Source organism: Coregonus clupeaformis, chromosome 12, assembly GCF_020615455.1.
Source record: "Coregonus clupeaformis isolate EN_2021a chromosome 12, ASM2061545v1, whole genome shotgun sequence".
In the NCBI taxonomy this organism is placed as follows: Eukaryota; Metazoa; Chordata; class Actinopteri; order Salmoniformes; family Salmonidae; genus Coregonus; species Coregonus clupeaformis.
This window is the reverse complement of record NC_059203.1, coordinates 25,414,335-25,430,147: the sequence shown is the minus strand read 5'-3', so window position 1 is coordinate 25,430,147 and position 15,813 is coordinate 25,414,335. Positions and strand designations below refer to the sequence as shown.

At 44.7% G+C, this 15,813-nt stretch overlaps 1 pseudogene; it reads left to right on the top strand.

The window, feature by feature from the left end:
- The first annotated feature begins 794 nt into the window (after positions 1 to 794).
- Positions 795 to 2,543, top strand: LOC123492111 (annotated as a pseudogene).
- Positions 2,544 to 15,813: the final 13,270 nt, after the last annotated feature.

Here is a 15,813-nt window from a genome sequence, read left to right as displayed (position 1 = left end):
ACCAAGGCTATGTATTCTGCCAATAAGAATGCGGTGATTGACAGAGTCGAAAGCCTTGGCCAGGTCGATGAAGACGGCTGCACAGTACTGTCTTTTATCGATCGCGGTTATTATATCGTTTAGGACCTTGAGCGTGGCTGAGGTGCACCCATGACCAGCTCGGAAACCAGATTGCATAGCGGAGAAGGTACGGTGGGATTCGAAATGGTCGGTGATCTGTTTGTTAACTTGGCTTTCAAATACTTTCGAAAGGCAGGGCAGGATGGATATAGGTCTGTAACAGTTTGAATCTAGAGTGTCACCCCCTTTGAAGAGGGTAGGCTGTCCATCGAAGGAGTTTAAATAAAGAGCCGGGTTATTTGAATGACGTTCAAGGTAAAGAGAGAGCAGACTTGTGTATATATTGTGTCCTGGTTAGGAGTGATCTGCTATTTAGTTGTTGCTTGTCGTTTCTTTCTGACATTTGTGACCTTATTCCACTGTCCTGAAAGCTAGCTTCTGATGCTAGCAGGGCTAGGTTGGAGCATATGGTCTACTTTAGATTTTAAAACCAGAAATGTTGGTGATAACTAGCTAGCTAACGTTAAGCTACTGTGTTATGCAATGTTTTCACATCACATTACTTTAAGTAAGTAGCTATCTAAGCAAAGCTTGACTGTACTGTTATCAATTACATACACACACACACACTAGATAAGGGCGTTTGCTAAATGACTAAAATGTGTTGTAACGAAGCTTGCCAGTCATTTCCATATTTCCTCCTTTCCCATATCTGTGCAGCTAAACTGATTGTGATGGAGCTGCCCAATTACAGCAGGCTGCTGATGCAGCAGCTCCGTGCCCTGAGGAAGGAGGGTCAGTTCTGAGACTGCTCTATCCGCAGCAGTGGCTGAGAGCACTGCAGACCTGGGACGATATCTCCACTGAGGAGAGACAGGTGAGACTTTGGCATGACTGGAAGACAGTGGTCTATAATATGACAGAGCACACAAATCAACACAACACTCCAGTCCTTAAAGTGTGTGTGTCAATCACTGTGTGTGTGAACCATTCTTCCTCCACAGCGTTTACAGCATTATTCTATCTATCTCAGGTGATACTGTCGTGCTGTGAGGGAGATCCCGGCGGTCCTGCTGTGTTCCAGAGGCTCCAGAACAGAGTGAGTAACCCCAATTTGGCAACCCTGCTGCAGGAGCACACTCTGAAAGGAGAGAACAGCAGACAGGGAGCTAAAGGTACAGAGTAGGGGAAATAAGGACAGCAGCATGGTTGCCAGTCTGTTTCAGCTTTAGTCAACATGTTCGGCAAGACAACAACAACAACAACTGAGGTTGACTTGAGTGTGTTTGTATGATCCATCCATCTTTGTTGTGTTTGGACTTGTCTAGACCCTTTTCAGCCAACAGATTAATGATCAATCAACTCATCAATTATTTACTGCATTGATACACAGGCTCCGAGGCAGGAAGAAGGAGATGAAGGAGAAGAGGAGGAGGATAACAAAGAGGAAGATAAGAATGAAGGAGAAGAAAGGAAGAGGAAGAGTAGATCCAAGGTTAAGCAATCCCCCCCCTCCCATCCGTACTCATGTCACTGGTGCAGTAAGGCCTTTACCTACAAGTGTTGTATAATGGCCCACACCAAGCACTGCACCATGTCCCAGGAGGCCATGCTGCAGTGCCCTGAGTGCCCAGAGGATCTGCCCACTTTGCACACCCAGAGTCCAAAGCCGCCAAGAAGAAACGGCCGCAGGTGTCCTGTGATATGTGTGGCAGGACCTTCGCTCACCCCTCAGGTAAGTTTGCCTGATCAGGGCTGCGAATGTTTTGTGTTGGTGTAGAGGTTCTGTGTATTTAAACACTTTACATTGAAGGGGATTAACTCACCATCTTACCCATTACTCATGTATAGCAGGACTACCAGGTCTTAACCATTCTGCAGGAATACCTGGTGTGATATAAGTGTCTGAAGTTTCATTGACTCAGTGTGTGAATTCCTGCAGGTATGCTGTAACACAAGCGCACAGAGCACTTCGAGGAGAAGCCATTTGCGTGTGAGGAGTGCGGGGCCAACTCGTTCCTGAAGAACCACATGCGACTGCACACTGGAGAGTAGCCTTACCACTACAAAAACTGTGACATGAGCTTCAGTCTGGCTGCCGATCTTGCCTACCACACCAAGAAGAAACACTCAGAGGGTAGGACACACTCACAGACTGAGTCACTCACTAGCACCAGATTGAAGAGCTGTAACAGCTCTCAAATCTCAGGATATACAAAGCAAGACAGTTTCTCAAAAAAACTCAAACAAATGTGTTTGTGTAATGTATGGGTTTTTAGGTAAAATGTATTTGTGTCAGTACTGCGAGGCTCTGTTTGCCCAGTCAATTGAGCTGACGCGTCACGTGAGCACACAGCGGAGACAAACCGTACGTGTGCAGGGAGTGTGGCAAAGTCTTCAGCCAGGCCAACGGGCTCTCTGCTCACCTACAGACCTCTCACATACTCCTTTTTATACTCCTACAAAGACAGATTTATTTCTAAGTTAGAAACGACACAGAGAACATTTTTTTCATTTCTCTCAATCGGTCTTCGTTTTCACCCTCCTCTCTCACTCCCCTCTTCCCTCCTCTCTCTCTCTCTCTCTCTCTCCTCTTCCCTCCTCTCTCTTTTCCTCTTCCCTCCTCTCTCTCTCTCTCTCTCTCTCTCTCTCCTCTTCCCTCCTCTCTCTCTCTCTCCTCTTCCCTCCTCTCTCTCTCTCTCTCTCTCTCTCTCTCCCCTCTTCCCTCCTCTCTCTCTCTCCCCTCCTCTCTCTCTCTCTCCTCCTCTCTCTCTCCCCTCTTCCCTCCTCTCTCTCTCTCTCCTCTTCCCTCCTCTATCTCACTCTCCTCTTCCCTCCTCTCTCTCACTCTCTCTCTCCCCTCTTCCCTCCTCTCTCTCACTCTCCTCTTCCCTCCTCTCTCTCACTCTCTCTCTCCCCTCTTCCCTCCTCTCTCTCTCTCTCCTCTTCCCTCCTCTCTCTCTCTCCTCTTCCCTCCCTCTCTCTCTCTCTCCTCTTCCCTCCTCTCTCTCTCTCTCCTCTTCCCTCCTCTCTCTCTCTTCCCTCCTCTCTCTCTCTCTCCTCTTCCCTCCTCTCTCTCTCTCACTCTCCTCTTCCCTCCTCTATCTCACTCTCCTCTTCCCTCCTCTCTCTCTCTCCCCTCTTCCCTCCTCTCTCTCACTCTCCTCTTCCCTCCTCTCTCTCTCTCTCCTCTTCCCTCCTCTCTCTCACTCTCCTCTTTCCTCCTCTCTCTCACTCTCTCACTCTCTCTCTCTCTCTCAATCCTTCTCAAACACACATTGGCCTATAGCACACACACCTTTATTTTCATGCTTTACTATTAAAGGATGAGTTGGTAAAGCATGGCGCTTGCAACGCAAGGATAATGGGTTCAATTCCCGGGACCACCCATTTGTAAAATGTATTTTTCTTTTATTTAACTAGGCAAGTCAGTTAAGAACCAATTCTTATTTACAATGATGGCCTACCCCGGCCAAACCCTCCCCTAACCCGGACGACACTGGGCCAATTGTGCACCGCCCTTTGGGACTGTAGTGATACATCCCGGGATCGAACCCGGGTCTGTAGTGACGCCTTACACCGCTGCGCCGCTCAGGATCCCCAAATCCATCAGGATCCAAATGTATGCACGCATGACTTAAAGTTGCTTTGGATAAAAGTGTCTGCTAAGTGGCATATACTATATATTACTTATTATATCTCTCTGTCCACAGCAAATGTCGAGGCTGTGGTACCATAACCGTACTAACCACCCGGAGGTGTTTGCAGGACAGACCCACCGACAGGGGAGAGACCCAGGAAAGGCCCATGCTTCCAGGCCTAGCCTGTCCATGCTATTGCATTACAACCACCCCCATAATTAGCTTGGGCACACAACTGCCGTAATATCTTATTTTTTGTTATTCTCAAATTAGTGTTGTGCATCCCTGTTGTAAGGAATATACTATTTTTGGATTTCATCTCAAATAATGTATTTGTATTTTGTGTATTATGGATTCCTTTCATTCCCTTGTGCCTCCTAAAGGCATGTTTGATTCTGACGGGCTGCTGGTGGGGAATCCAGACCTGCCATCAGGTAAAAGCTGTGAGGATGTAATACTGCTATACTCCTAACATACAGTTCAATCTGTCTGTGGCCGTGTCTGCTCTGTGTGCATGTGTATTGAGCTCCTCTCCCCTGTATCCTCTGACTCCTCAGTGGTGAAGTGCCTGTACTGCCCAGCCCTCTTCCCCTGCGAGCCTGAAATGTAGGAGCATGCCAGCACCGAGCATTTCAGCCAGGAGGGGGCAGCATTCGGCTGCTCTCTCTGCCCGCTGGTCTGCCCCTGCCAGCTGCAGCTCCAGGAGGCCTTCCTCTCCTGCCACATAGGGACGATAGAGGAGCAGGAGCAGACCACCTCCCAGACGGTAAGGCTACATCCTAAGTCAATCCCTAAACTCTACCCCCTTTGCACTTCCGAAGGGATTGAATAGGGGTAATGGCTCCATCTATCCCTCTGATAGACTAAGTCATCCAAGATGGCGAAGTAGTGCAGTCTTGTTTCTGTCGTGTGTCTGTAAATAGCCTGTAAATACCCAGTTTTTTGTATTTTTCGTACATATTTCCCTATCAGACTTTTCATCCTTCTACAAAATATACTTTCCTGCAACCTGCCTCACTCAATGTGGAACGGATTCTATTATTGACTTACCTTTTATCCAGAATCTAGAATCTCCAGTTGAAACTAGCTAGCCAGCTAACTAGCTACTTGCTATTAGCCACGGCTAGCGGTGTTTCACCAGAACATAGGATTTTTTTCCGCAGGATTAATTTTAATCACTGGACATTGATCACCGGATATTCGCCAGTCTGCACAGCGCGTTATCGACCCAGAACATATCAGTTCTTCCGCCGGATTCACTGGACCTCTAACTCCGGATTCATCGCCACCAGCTGGCTACAACAAAACGGACGCTGTGGTCTGGCTAATCAACCTGAGCTAGGCCCATCTCCCGGCTATCTACCTCTCTATCAACTGGACGGGACCACCTAGGATTGACGCCGAGCCCGCCGATCCTACACGACTGGTCTGCCGACGAAATCGTCTGATGTGGTTACAGACGTAACCACGAAGATTCCATCCATCTGCTAGCCCTGGCCCGTTAGCACACGCTTACTCACTAAACTGAACTAGCTACTGAACTAGCTACTTGCTATTGGCCACAGCTGGCGGTGTTTCACCCAGAACATTTGATTTTTTTTTCCGCTGGGATTGGTTTTAATCACTGGACATTGATCGCCGGATATTCGGACAGTCAGCACTGCGCCGTTGTCGACCCAGAACATATCAGTTTTTCCGTCGCTACCAGCTGGCTACAACAAAACGGACGTAGCACACGCTAGCCGTGGCCTCTTGCTCACTGGCGCTTCACCACCGGACCTTGTGATAACTCAGCTATACAGCTGATATCTGCTGGACTGTTCCTTTTTACGGTACTACATCCTGTTTATGTTTAGCCTCAGCCCAAACATGGTTAGTTTATTGTTGTTTCGGTTATTTCTAATTGTACTATATCACTGTAGACCCCCAGCCTAGCTGAACCTGCCTTGGTTAGCCCCTTTGTCCCTCCACCCATACACTCACAGACCGACTCAATTTATGCCTCTAGAGATACTATCTCTCTTCAGTGTTACCCAACGCTTAGGTTTGCCTCCACTTTACTCATGTCCTTCCATATCCTTGTCTGTTCATAATGCCCTGAATCTTTTCTATAACACCCGGAAATCTGCCCCCTTTATTCTATGTACCCAACGCACTAGAAGACCAGTTCTTAAAGCCTTTAGCCGTATCCTTATTCTAGTCCTCCTCTGTTCCTCTGGTGATGTAGAGGCTAACCCAGGCCCTGTAGCCCCCAGTATCACTCCTACTCCCCCAGGAGCTATCATTTGTTGACTTCTGTAATCGCAAAAGTCTTGGTTTCTTGCACATAAATATCAGAAGTCTACTTCCTAAGTTTGAGTTATTCACTGCGTTAGCACACTCTGCCAACCCTGATGTTCTAGCAGTGTCTGAATCCTGGCTCAGGAAGGCCACCAAAAATTCTGAAATTTCCATCCCCAACTATAACATTTTCCGTCTAGATAGAACTGCCAAAGGGGGTGGAGTTGCAATCTACTGTAGAGATAGCCTGCAGAGCTCCATCATACTATCTAGGTCTGTGCCCAAACAGTTTGAGCTTCTACTTCTAAAAATCCACCTTTCCAGAAATAAATCTCTCACTGTTGCCGCTTGCTACAGACCCCCCTCAGCCCCCAGCTGTGCCCTGGATACCATATGTGAATTGATTGCCCCCCATTTATCCTCTGAGTTTGTACTGCTTGGTGACCTAAATTGGGATATGCTTAATACCCCAGCCATCCTACAATCCAAGCTAGATGCCCTCAACCTCACGCAAATTATCAACGAACCTACCAGGTACAACCCTAAATCCTTAAACATGGGTACCCTCATAGATATCATCCTGACTAATATACCCTCTAAATACACCTCAGCTGTCTTCAACCAGGATCTCAGCGATCACTGCCTTATTGCCTGCGTCCGTAACGGGTCCGCGGTCAAACGACCACCCCTCATCACTGTCAAACGCTCCCTAAAACACTTTAGCGAGGAGGCCTTCCCTAATTGACCTGGCCCAGGTATCCTGGATGGATATAGATCTCATTCCGTCAGTAGAGGATGCCTGGTTGTTCCTTAAAAGTAATTTCCTCTCAATCTTAAATAAACATGCCCCATTCAAAAAATACAGAACTAAGAACCGATATAGCCCCTGGTTCTCCTCAGACTTGACTGCCCTTGACCAGCACAAAAACATCCTGTGGCGTACAGCATTAGCATCAAATAGCCCCCGCGATATGCAACTTTTCAGGGAAGTTAGGAACCAATATACACAAGCAGTCAGGAAAGCAAAGGCTAACTTTTTCAAACAGAAATTTGCATCCTGTAGCACTAACTCCAAAAAGTTTTGGGACACTGTAAAGTCCATGGAGAATAAGAGCACTTCCTCCCAGCTGCCCACTGCACTGAGGCTAGGAAACACTATCACCACCGATAAATCTACAATAATCGAGAATTTCAACAAGCATTTTGCTACAGCTGGCCATGCTTTCCATCTGGCTACCACTAACCCGGCCACCAACTCTGCACCCTCTGCTGCAACTTGCCCATGCCCCCCCGCTTCTCCTTCACACAAATTCAGACAGTTGATGTTTTGAAAGCGCTGCAAAATCTGGACCCCTACAAATCAGCTGGGCTAGACAATCTGGACCCTTTCTTCCTAAAACTAGCCGCTGAAATTGTCGCAACCCCTATTACTAGTCTGTTCAACCTCTCTTTCATAACGTCTGAGATCCCCAGAGATTGAAAGCTGCCGCGGTCATCCCCCCTCTTCAAAGGGGGTGACACTCTAGATCCAAACTGCTACAGACCTATATCCATCCTGCCCTGCCTTTGAAAGTATTCGAAAGCCAAGTTAACAAACAGATCATCGACCATTTCGAATACCACCGTACCTTCTCCGCTATGCAATCCGGTTTCCGAGCTGGTCACGGGTGCACTTCAGCCACGCTCAAGGTCCTAAACGATATTATAACCGCGATTGATAATAGACAGTACTGTGCAGCCGTCTTCATCGACCTGGCCAAGGCTTTCGACTCTGTCAACCACCGCATTCTTATTGGCAGACTAAATAGCCTTGGTTTCTCAAATGACTGCCTCGCCTGGTTCACCAACTACTTCTCAGATAGAGTTCAGTGTGTCAAATCGGAGGGCCTGTTGTCTGGACCTATGGCAGTCTCTATGGGGGTGCCACAGGGTTCAATTCTTGGGCCGACACTTTTCTCTGTGTATATCAATGATGTCGCTCTTGCTGCTGGTGACTCTCAGATCCACCTCTACGCAGACGACACCATTTTGTATACATCTGGCCCTTCATTGGACACTGTGTTAACAAACCTCCAAACGAGCTTCAATGCCATACAACAATCCTTCAGTAGCCTTCAACTGCTCTTAAACACTAGTAAAACTAAATGCATGCTTTTCAATCGAACGCTGCTAGCACCCGCCCACCCGACTAGAATCACCACTCTCGACGGGTCTGACCTAGAGTATGTGGACAACTACAAATATCTAGGTGTCTGGTTAGACTGTAAACTCAACTTCCAGACTCACATAAAGAATCTCCAATCCAAAGTTAAATCTAGAATCGGCTTCCTATTTCGCAACAAAGCCTCCTTCACTCATGCTGCCAAACATGCCCTCGTAAAACTGACTATCCTACCGATCCTTGACTTCGGCGATGTCATTTACAAAATAGCCTCCAACACTCTACTCAGCAAATTGGATGTAGTCTATCACAGTGCCATCCGTTTTGTCTCCAAAGCCCCATACACTACCCACCACTGTGACCTGTACGCTCTTGTTGGCTGGTCCTCACTACATGTTCGTCGTCAAACCCACTGGCTCCAGGCCATCTATAAATCACTGCTAGGCAAATCCCCGCCCTATCTTAGCTCATTGGTCACCATAGCAGCACCCACCCGTAGTCTGCGCTCCAGCAGGTATATCTCACTGGTCATTCCCAAAGCCAACACCTCCTTTGGCCGCCATTCCTTCCAGTTCTCTGCTGCCAATGACTGGAACGAATTGCAAAAATCTCTGAAGCTGGAGACTCTTATCTCCCCAATAACTTTAAGCATCAGTTGTCAGAGCACCTTACCGATCACTGCACCTGTACACAGCCCATCTGAAATTAGCCCACCCAACTACCTCATCCCTATATTGTTATTTAATTTGCTCTTTTGCACCCCAGTATCTCTATTTGCACATAATCTCTTGCACATCTAGCATTCCAGTGTTAATACTATTGTAATTATTCTGCACTATAGCCCATTTATTGCCTTACCTCCATAACTTGCTACATTTGCACACACTGTATATATATTTTCTGTTGTATTTTCTGACTTTATGTTTTTTCTTTACCCCATATGTAACTCTGTGTTGTTTTTATTGCACTACTTTGCTTTATCTTGGCCAGGTCGCAGTTGTAAATGAGAACCTGTTCTCAACTGGCTTACCTGGTTAAATAAAGGTGAAATAAAATAAAAAAATAAGTATAATTCTTCACCATATAGAGCCCCACAGTGGAGGTTTCATAATACCCATAAAACCCAGTGGTCAACCAGGGAAATGGTTCTAATCGTTTTTCCACCATTCATTTTTCTCATAGAGGACTTTAGAAACACTTAAAATAATGTCTGTGTTTCGTGTAGGCTTACCCTGGTGTAACGTTTTGATAACCGTGTAAATTTCTCTCGGACAAGGTGACTTTTATCAATATATTCGGCTCTATTTACTCTCAGATTCGAAAATGCTAATTGGCATCAAAGTAGACATCATGCAAAACCACAAATCCTTGCAAGCTCCTGCACATCATCTCTAGCTGACACCTTTGCTAGCATGTATTGTATCAATTTAAACTTGCACAAGACAGTTCACAGAATTGCCCATTTAAAGAAATGTAGCCAATTTATTCATTACTACATTAAACTAACATTAGATAGTTTATTCTTTTTTTTTTTTTTTTTTTTAGGGGGAATCCAGAGATTCTTAGCTTTGCCTCGATTCGGCAGTCTCGTCCAGATCATCATGGCATTCGTTGTTCTTTATGATAGCCACATTAGCAGCTAATCAGTATTTCATTTTTGGGGTGTAAATACAGGCGAATATATTGATAAAAGTCACCTTGTCCGAGAGAGATTTACACGGTTATCAAAACGTCACGCCAGGGTAAGCCTACACGAAACATTTCCCTATTTGACCGCTAGGTTTTATGGGTATTATGACTCATACTGTGGGACTCTATTGCGTATAATGTCCAAAGCAACTTACAGTCAAACGTGTATATATTCTTTTACATATGGGTGGTTCCAGGAATCGAACGCACTATCCTTGTGCTGCATGCGCCATGCTCTACCAACTGCACTACAGAGGACTACAACACCTATCCAATCCTGTCAGATCTACACTATTGAATAGAGGTTGGGACGACGGGGGGTGGCTTTGGCTCTAGGCACTCCTATATGTTTTCTCCTATCTCATACAGTATATCTATGTTAGTAACTATGGCAAGACAGTGAAATGTGATTGACATTTCATTCCTCCTATCAGGTGATTGAGACAGAGGAGGACACTGCTGGTGGGGCGGAACAAGTGATCTCTGTGGACCAATCCCAGCAGGTGTTTGTTGCTCTGGGAGACGCGGAGGATGGTCTCTCAAGTGTAACCGGTGTGAAATGGCTAGCTAGTTAGCGGTGCGCGCTAGTAGCATTTCAATCGGTGACATCACTCGCTCTGAGACCTTGAAGTAGTTGTTTCCCTAGCTCTGCAAGGGCCGCGGCTTTTGTGGAGCGACAGGTAACGGTGCTTCGAGGGTGACTGTTGTCGATGTGTGCAGAGGGTCCCTGGTTCAAGCCCAGGTAGGGGCGAGGAGAGGGACGGAAGCAACACTGTTACACAAGCACGGAGGTGATGGTGGTCAACATGGAGGACCTGCTGAACGGAACCGTCACCTTTATATGTGGAGATGACCAGTTACCTCTGACCCCTGGTCTCTACTTCCTGGAGAAAGAGGAACTGTCCTAGCAATAGTGGCAGCTTGGAATGAATGAAACAAACTTGTTCTACACCAAGTGACACTGGCAATGCCACTGGCTTTGTATCCTGTAAGAGCTGTAAATATTGAGATGAAGGTGTGTACACTTATACACTAAGCGACAAATCGTAACCATTGAACCCTCAGGATAGTCTTTTTATTAATAATCAGTCACTGTGTTATTATTGCCCTATGTAGAGCTGTGTATGAATCTTTCTGTATTTATTTCCTTTAGAACTGGGGTGTGAAGGTTTGCTATGAGTGTTGTACACAGTTGTTTGATCAATCTGTGAAATCCAGCACCGTATGACAGTTTTATTTAAACACTATACATTCCAGAATCCAAAATCTTTATCCCAAATAATTGTTACCTACAGTAGAATTATTCCTCAAACAAATAATGGGATTGAAGGTTTTTATTGAGACAACACATCAGCAGGTTCACAGCAACCTTGGAGTTCTGTCAATGGCCGCGAGCTTACGTGAATGGTTCCCTACACAGAATCATAGCGCAGTGTACATACGAGGCTTATTGTGAGGAGGTGTTGATGTATGTGCCTCCTTAAAACGACCCCAGATTACTGATCATGAATAAATACTCAGCTTATTCAATGAACACACTTGAGGTCGATGTTGCCCTCAAACACAGATCACTTCTTCCTACGCTAATAAGCAGAGTTTGAAGGTCATAGCCCTGAGTAGAACAGCCTACCTACATTCACCAGGTGCTCATTTCAAACATTGAAGAAATCGTACTGTGAACTTGTTACATTTGGAAAATAAATATATTCTGCAAGTATACATACAGTGTGTCAATTCTCCTGGTCCCCTCAACTCAAACATGACAGACTCATACCATATAACTATTAGAGCATATAGTCAAACTGAAAGACCACCTTAGAAACTCAATTCAGCCACACTCCTAGTCAGTATACGCAACAAGCCTTGTGTTAGTTAAAATGAGGACAGAAGCAGAATTTAAAAAGGGAGTTGCATTGGTTTTGCAGGCAAGTCAAGCGGAGAAGAGATTTTAGTAGTTCATCAAGGAACTGGGTTTCACAACACGGGTACCAAATGCCATTTTATTAGCCCTACACCAAATAACTTTAGCTACTGCTTGCGAACTTTGACCTACATCAGTGGTATTCAACTCTTACCCTATGAGATCTGGAGCCTGCTGGTCTTCTGTTCTACCTGATAATTAATTGTGCCCACCTGATTTTCTCATGTCTAAATCAGTCCCTGATTACAGGGGAACAATTTAAATAAAAAACTCAGTGGAACTGGCTTCGAGGTCCAGAGTTGAGTTTGAGGGACCTACATTATATAGCATAGCAGGGAATACACACAGAGGTCTCGGTGGGCGCTGAATATAAAATTAAGAACCATCTCCCTTACTCCTGCCACTGCAGGGAAGATGTGAAGACCTGATGAATAAAAAACAGGCAACTCCTTAACATTTTGTTTGATTATGGTCTCTTATACTATATTATTCCCTTTTCGTGTGTAGTTTTACTTATTTACACTTTATCAAGTATAGAAATGGTCCAAATGGACCAACAACATGCTGGTATTTGGTCACCATTTCTTTAAATAGATAAAGGTAAATTGATCATTGTATTTTGACGGTTTGTTACATGTTTCTACCTACTGAATAAGACTGGGAGAAGTTTAGGCATCGTGCTGGTACATCCAATAGGCCTTTGTGCGCCAGGGGTTTCAAACAAAGAGACACCTCCTCACTTGGAAAAAGCTAATAGCTTCCAGTGTCAATGAAACTGCCACAAGCCACACACACTTTTCCCATTGACTCGGACAAGACAACCAGCACGGGTTAAACATACATGGGTTAAAAAAACAGACATGCAACTTTTGAAACGTGTCACTGAGGCTAATGTTCAGTAACATAAGCTGACTGACAACACACAGAAAAATCATAAATAGAACATATAAAGCAAACCGCAAGCCAAAACCGGCCCAATTTTTTTGTGGGGGGTATTTTAGTTTTAGGTTAAAAAAATTACTAATATCACCAGGAATTCAGCTAAAAATTAGTTTAATTTAGGAAATCTGTTCCCATGTATTCCCACAAAAAAAAGAAAGATATGTGATCGTGTCTCAATGTAATCGAGGTATGAAATGATTGTTATTTTCAAATACAATCTCTTTTTGGTCAATTTGCAGTGTTCAAATTATCATAATTATGTTCCGCCCCCCCCGACAATTTGCTCCGACAAAAAACATTCAGCGGCTCAATCTAGTTGCCGACCCCTGATAAAAATAGTTGGTAAAATACACATCCACATAGCAGCTCTGCTCACAACCACACATTCAGGTTGATACACAGTAGTAAAGTAGGTACTGTATTCCCTTCAACCATCCAGATACAGTATATAGTGTCTCATAGACATTGTTCGCTGGATAAAATGTGCAGTAGCGTCTGGAGAAAAAGATGAAGCAAAGGAGACGACTTCAGTTACAGTGGGGGAAAAAAGTATTTAGTCAGCCACCAATTGTGCAAGTTCTCGCACTTAAAAAGATGAGAGAGGCCTGTAATTTTCATCATAGGTACATGTCAACTATGACAGACAAATTGAGATTTTTTTCTCCAGAAAATCACATTGTAGGATTTTTAATGAATTTATTTGCAAATTATGGTGGAAAATAAGTATTTGGTCACCTACAAACAAGCAAGATTTCTGGCTCTCACAGACCTATAACTTCTTCTTTAAGAGGCTCCTCTGTCCTCCACGCATTACCTGTATTAATGGCACCTGTTTGAACTTGTTATCAGTATAAAAGACACCTGTCCACAACCTCAAACAGTCACACTCCAAACTCCACTATGGCCAAGACCAAAGAGCTGTCAAAGGACACCAGAAACAAAATTGTAGACCTGCACCAGGCTGGGAAGACTGGATCTGCAATAGGTAAGCAGCTTGGTTTGAAGAAATCAACTGTGGGAGCAATTATTAGGAAATGGAAGACATACAAGACCACTGATAATCTCCCTCGATCTGGGGCTCCACGCAAGATCTCACCCCATGGGGTCAAAATGATCAAAAGAACGGTGAGGAAAAATCCCAGAACCACACAGGGGGACCTAGTGAATGACCTGCAGAGAGCTGGGACCAAAGTAACAAAGCCTACCATCAGTAACACACTATGCCGCCAGGGACTCAAATCCTGCAGTGCCAGACGTGTCCCCCTGCTTAAGCCAGTACATGTCCAGGCCCGTCTGAAGTTTGCTAGAGTGCATTTGGATGATCCAGAAGAGGATTGGGAGAATGTCATATGGTCAGATGAAACCAAAATAGAACTTTTTGGTAAAAACTCAACTCGTCGTGTTTGGAGGACAAAGAATGCTGAGTTGCATCCAAAGAACACCATACCTACTGTGAAGCATGGGGGTGGAAACATCATGCTTTGGGGCTGTTTTCCTGCAAAGGGACCAGGATGACTGATCCGTGTAAAGGAAAGAATGAATGGGGCCATGTATCGTGAGATTTTGAGTGAAAACCTCCTTCCATCAGCAAGGGCATTGAAGATGAAACGTGGCTGGGTCTTTCAGCATGACAATGATCCCAAAAACATCGCTCGGGCAACGAAGGAGTGGCTTCGTAAGAAGCATTTCAAGGTCCTGGAGTGGCATAGCCAGTCTCCAGATCTCAACCCCATAGAAAATCTTTGGAGGGAGTTGAAAGTCCGTGTTGCCCCCCCCATACAATCTATACTCCACCTTCCCCAAGTAACTGTTCTTCTCTATTAAGTACCAATAGAAGTAGCTGATCCCAACGGCTACATGGACACTGATAAGACAATTCAAAGGGGGAAATATAGTATGTGTGTCAATAACTGTTCCATGGATGTGTGTGCATATAAATGTGTGTGTGGGGAGGGTGAATATGATTATGTGTAGGAGGGCGGAGAGAATGGGTGTGTGGATGCATAGGGTATAGGTTGTATGTGAATGAATGAGAATGGATGAGTATGTCAATGTATGGTTATAGGTGAGAGTGGAGATGGGCTCTATCTGAGGGATCAGGAGGGGGGAGCTGGGAGGACATCAGACACTTCCCTGAAGTATGTGTGGTGCCTCTTCACTCATATCACTTCGGTCTTTCGGTGGACCCACACTCCCCAAGTAGAGCCCCACCAGCCACTATAGTTTAATTTAATTCACAAGGTATTATAAACTGACCACAGTATTTAAAGACCACAGTATTTAAAAAATCGCTCCGCCATTTCCTGGTTGCAAAAATTCTAATAGTTTGCCTAATTTCAGTTTATGTAACAAAACAAGCAAGTATAGTGTAGAGAATAACTGTACCATCTAAACCGCTGTTAAATATATTTTCCATAACCAAACATATTGTATTTTCAGTTTTGTACACCAGCTTCAAACAGCTGAAAGTAAAAGAAGCAAAAACTAAACTTAAATACGGGAAGCATAGAAATAGAGCACATAGAACATTCTACTGCTTCTTAGACTTGCTTTCAATGAAAACGATAGATCTATAACTCACATTTCTGTACATTTATTAAAGTTACATATTGCAGCTTTAAGTGGCAGGCTTTCTCCAATGTCTTTACAATGACATAATCCACAGTCTTTTGGTACATTAGGAGACGAGTTGGAGTTTATAAGCCCTAAAAAGGCACAGTGCCTCAAAGTACAAAGAAGTACTTGCTTTATGTTTCTTGTGTGTTCTCTGTTAAACGTTTGCTCAGCCTGCATGTTCACACGTACTATATCACTGGAGATAGATGCGGTGGAGATAGATGCGGTGGGAACGTGTGGGTCTGGGCAGGTGTGATGTCGTTGATGTTTGTGTGCGTCTGTTTTCTTTCGTCTGTATATAAAAAAAAAAATAATATGCCATTTAGCTGACGCTTTTATCCAAAGCGACTTACAGTCATGTGTGCATACATTTTTACGTATGGGTGGTCCCGGGGATCGAACCCACTACCCTGGCGCTACAAGCGCCATGCTCTACCAATTGAGCTACAGAGGACCATATATATCTATATTGTTTAAAAAAATAAATGTAATCATACAAAACA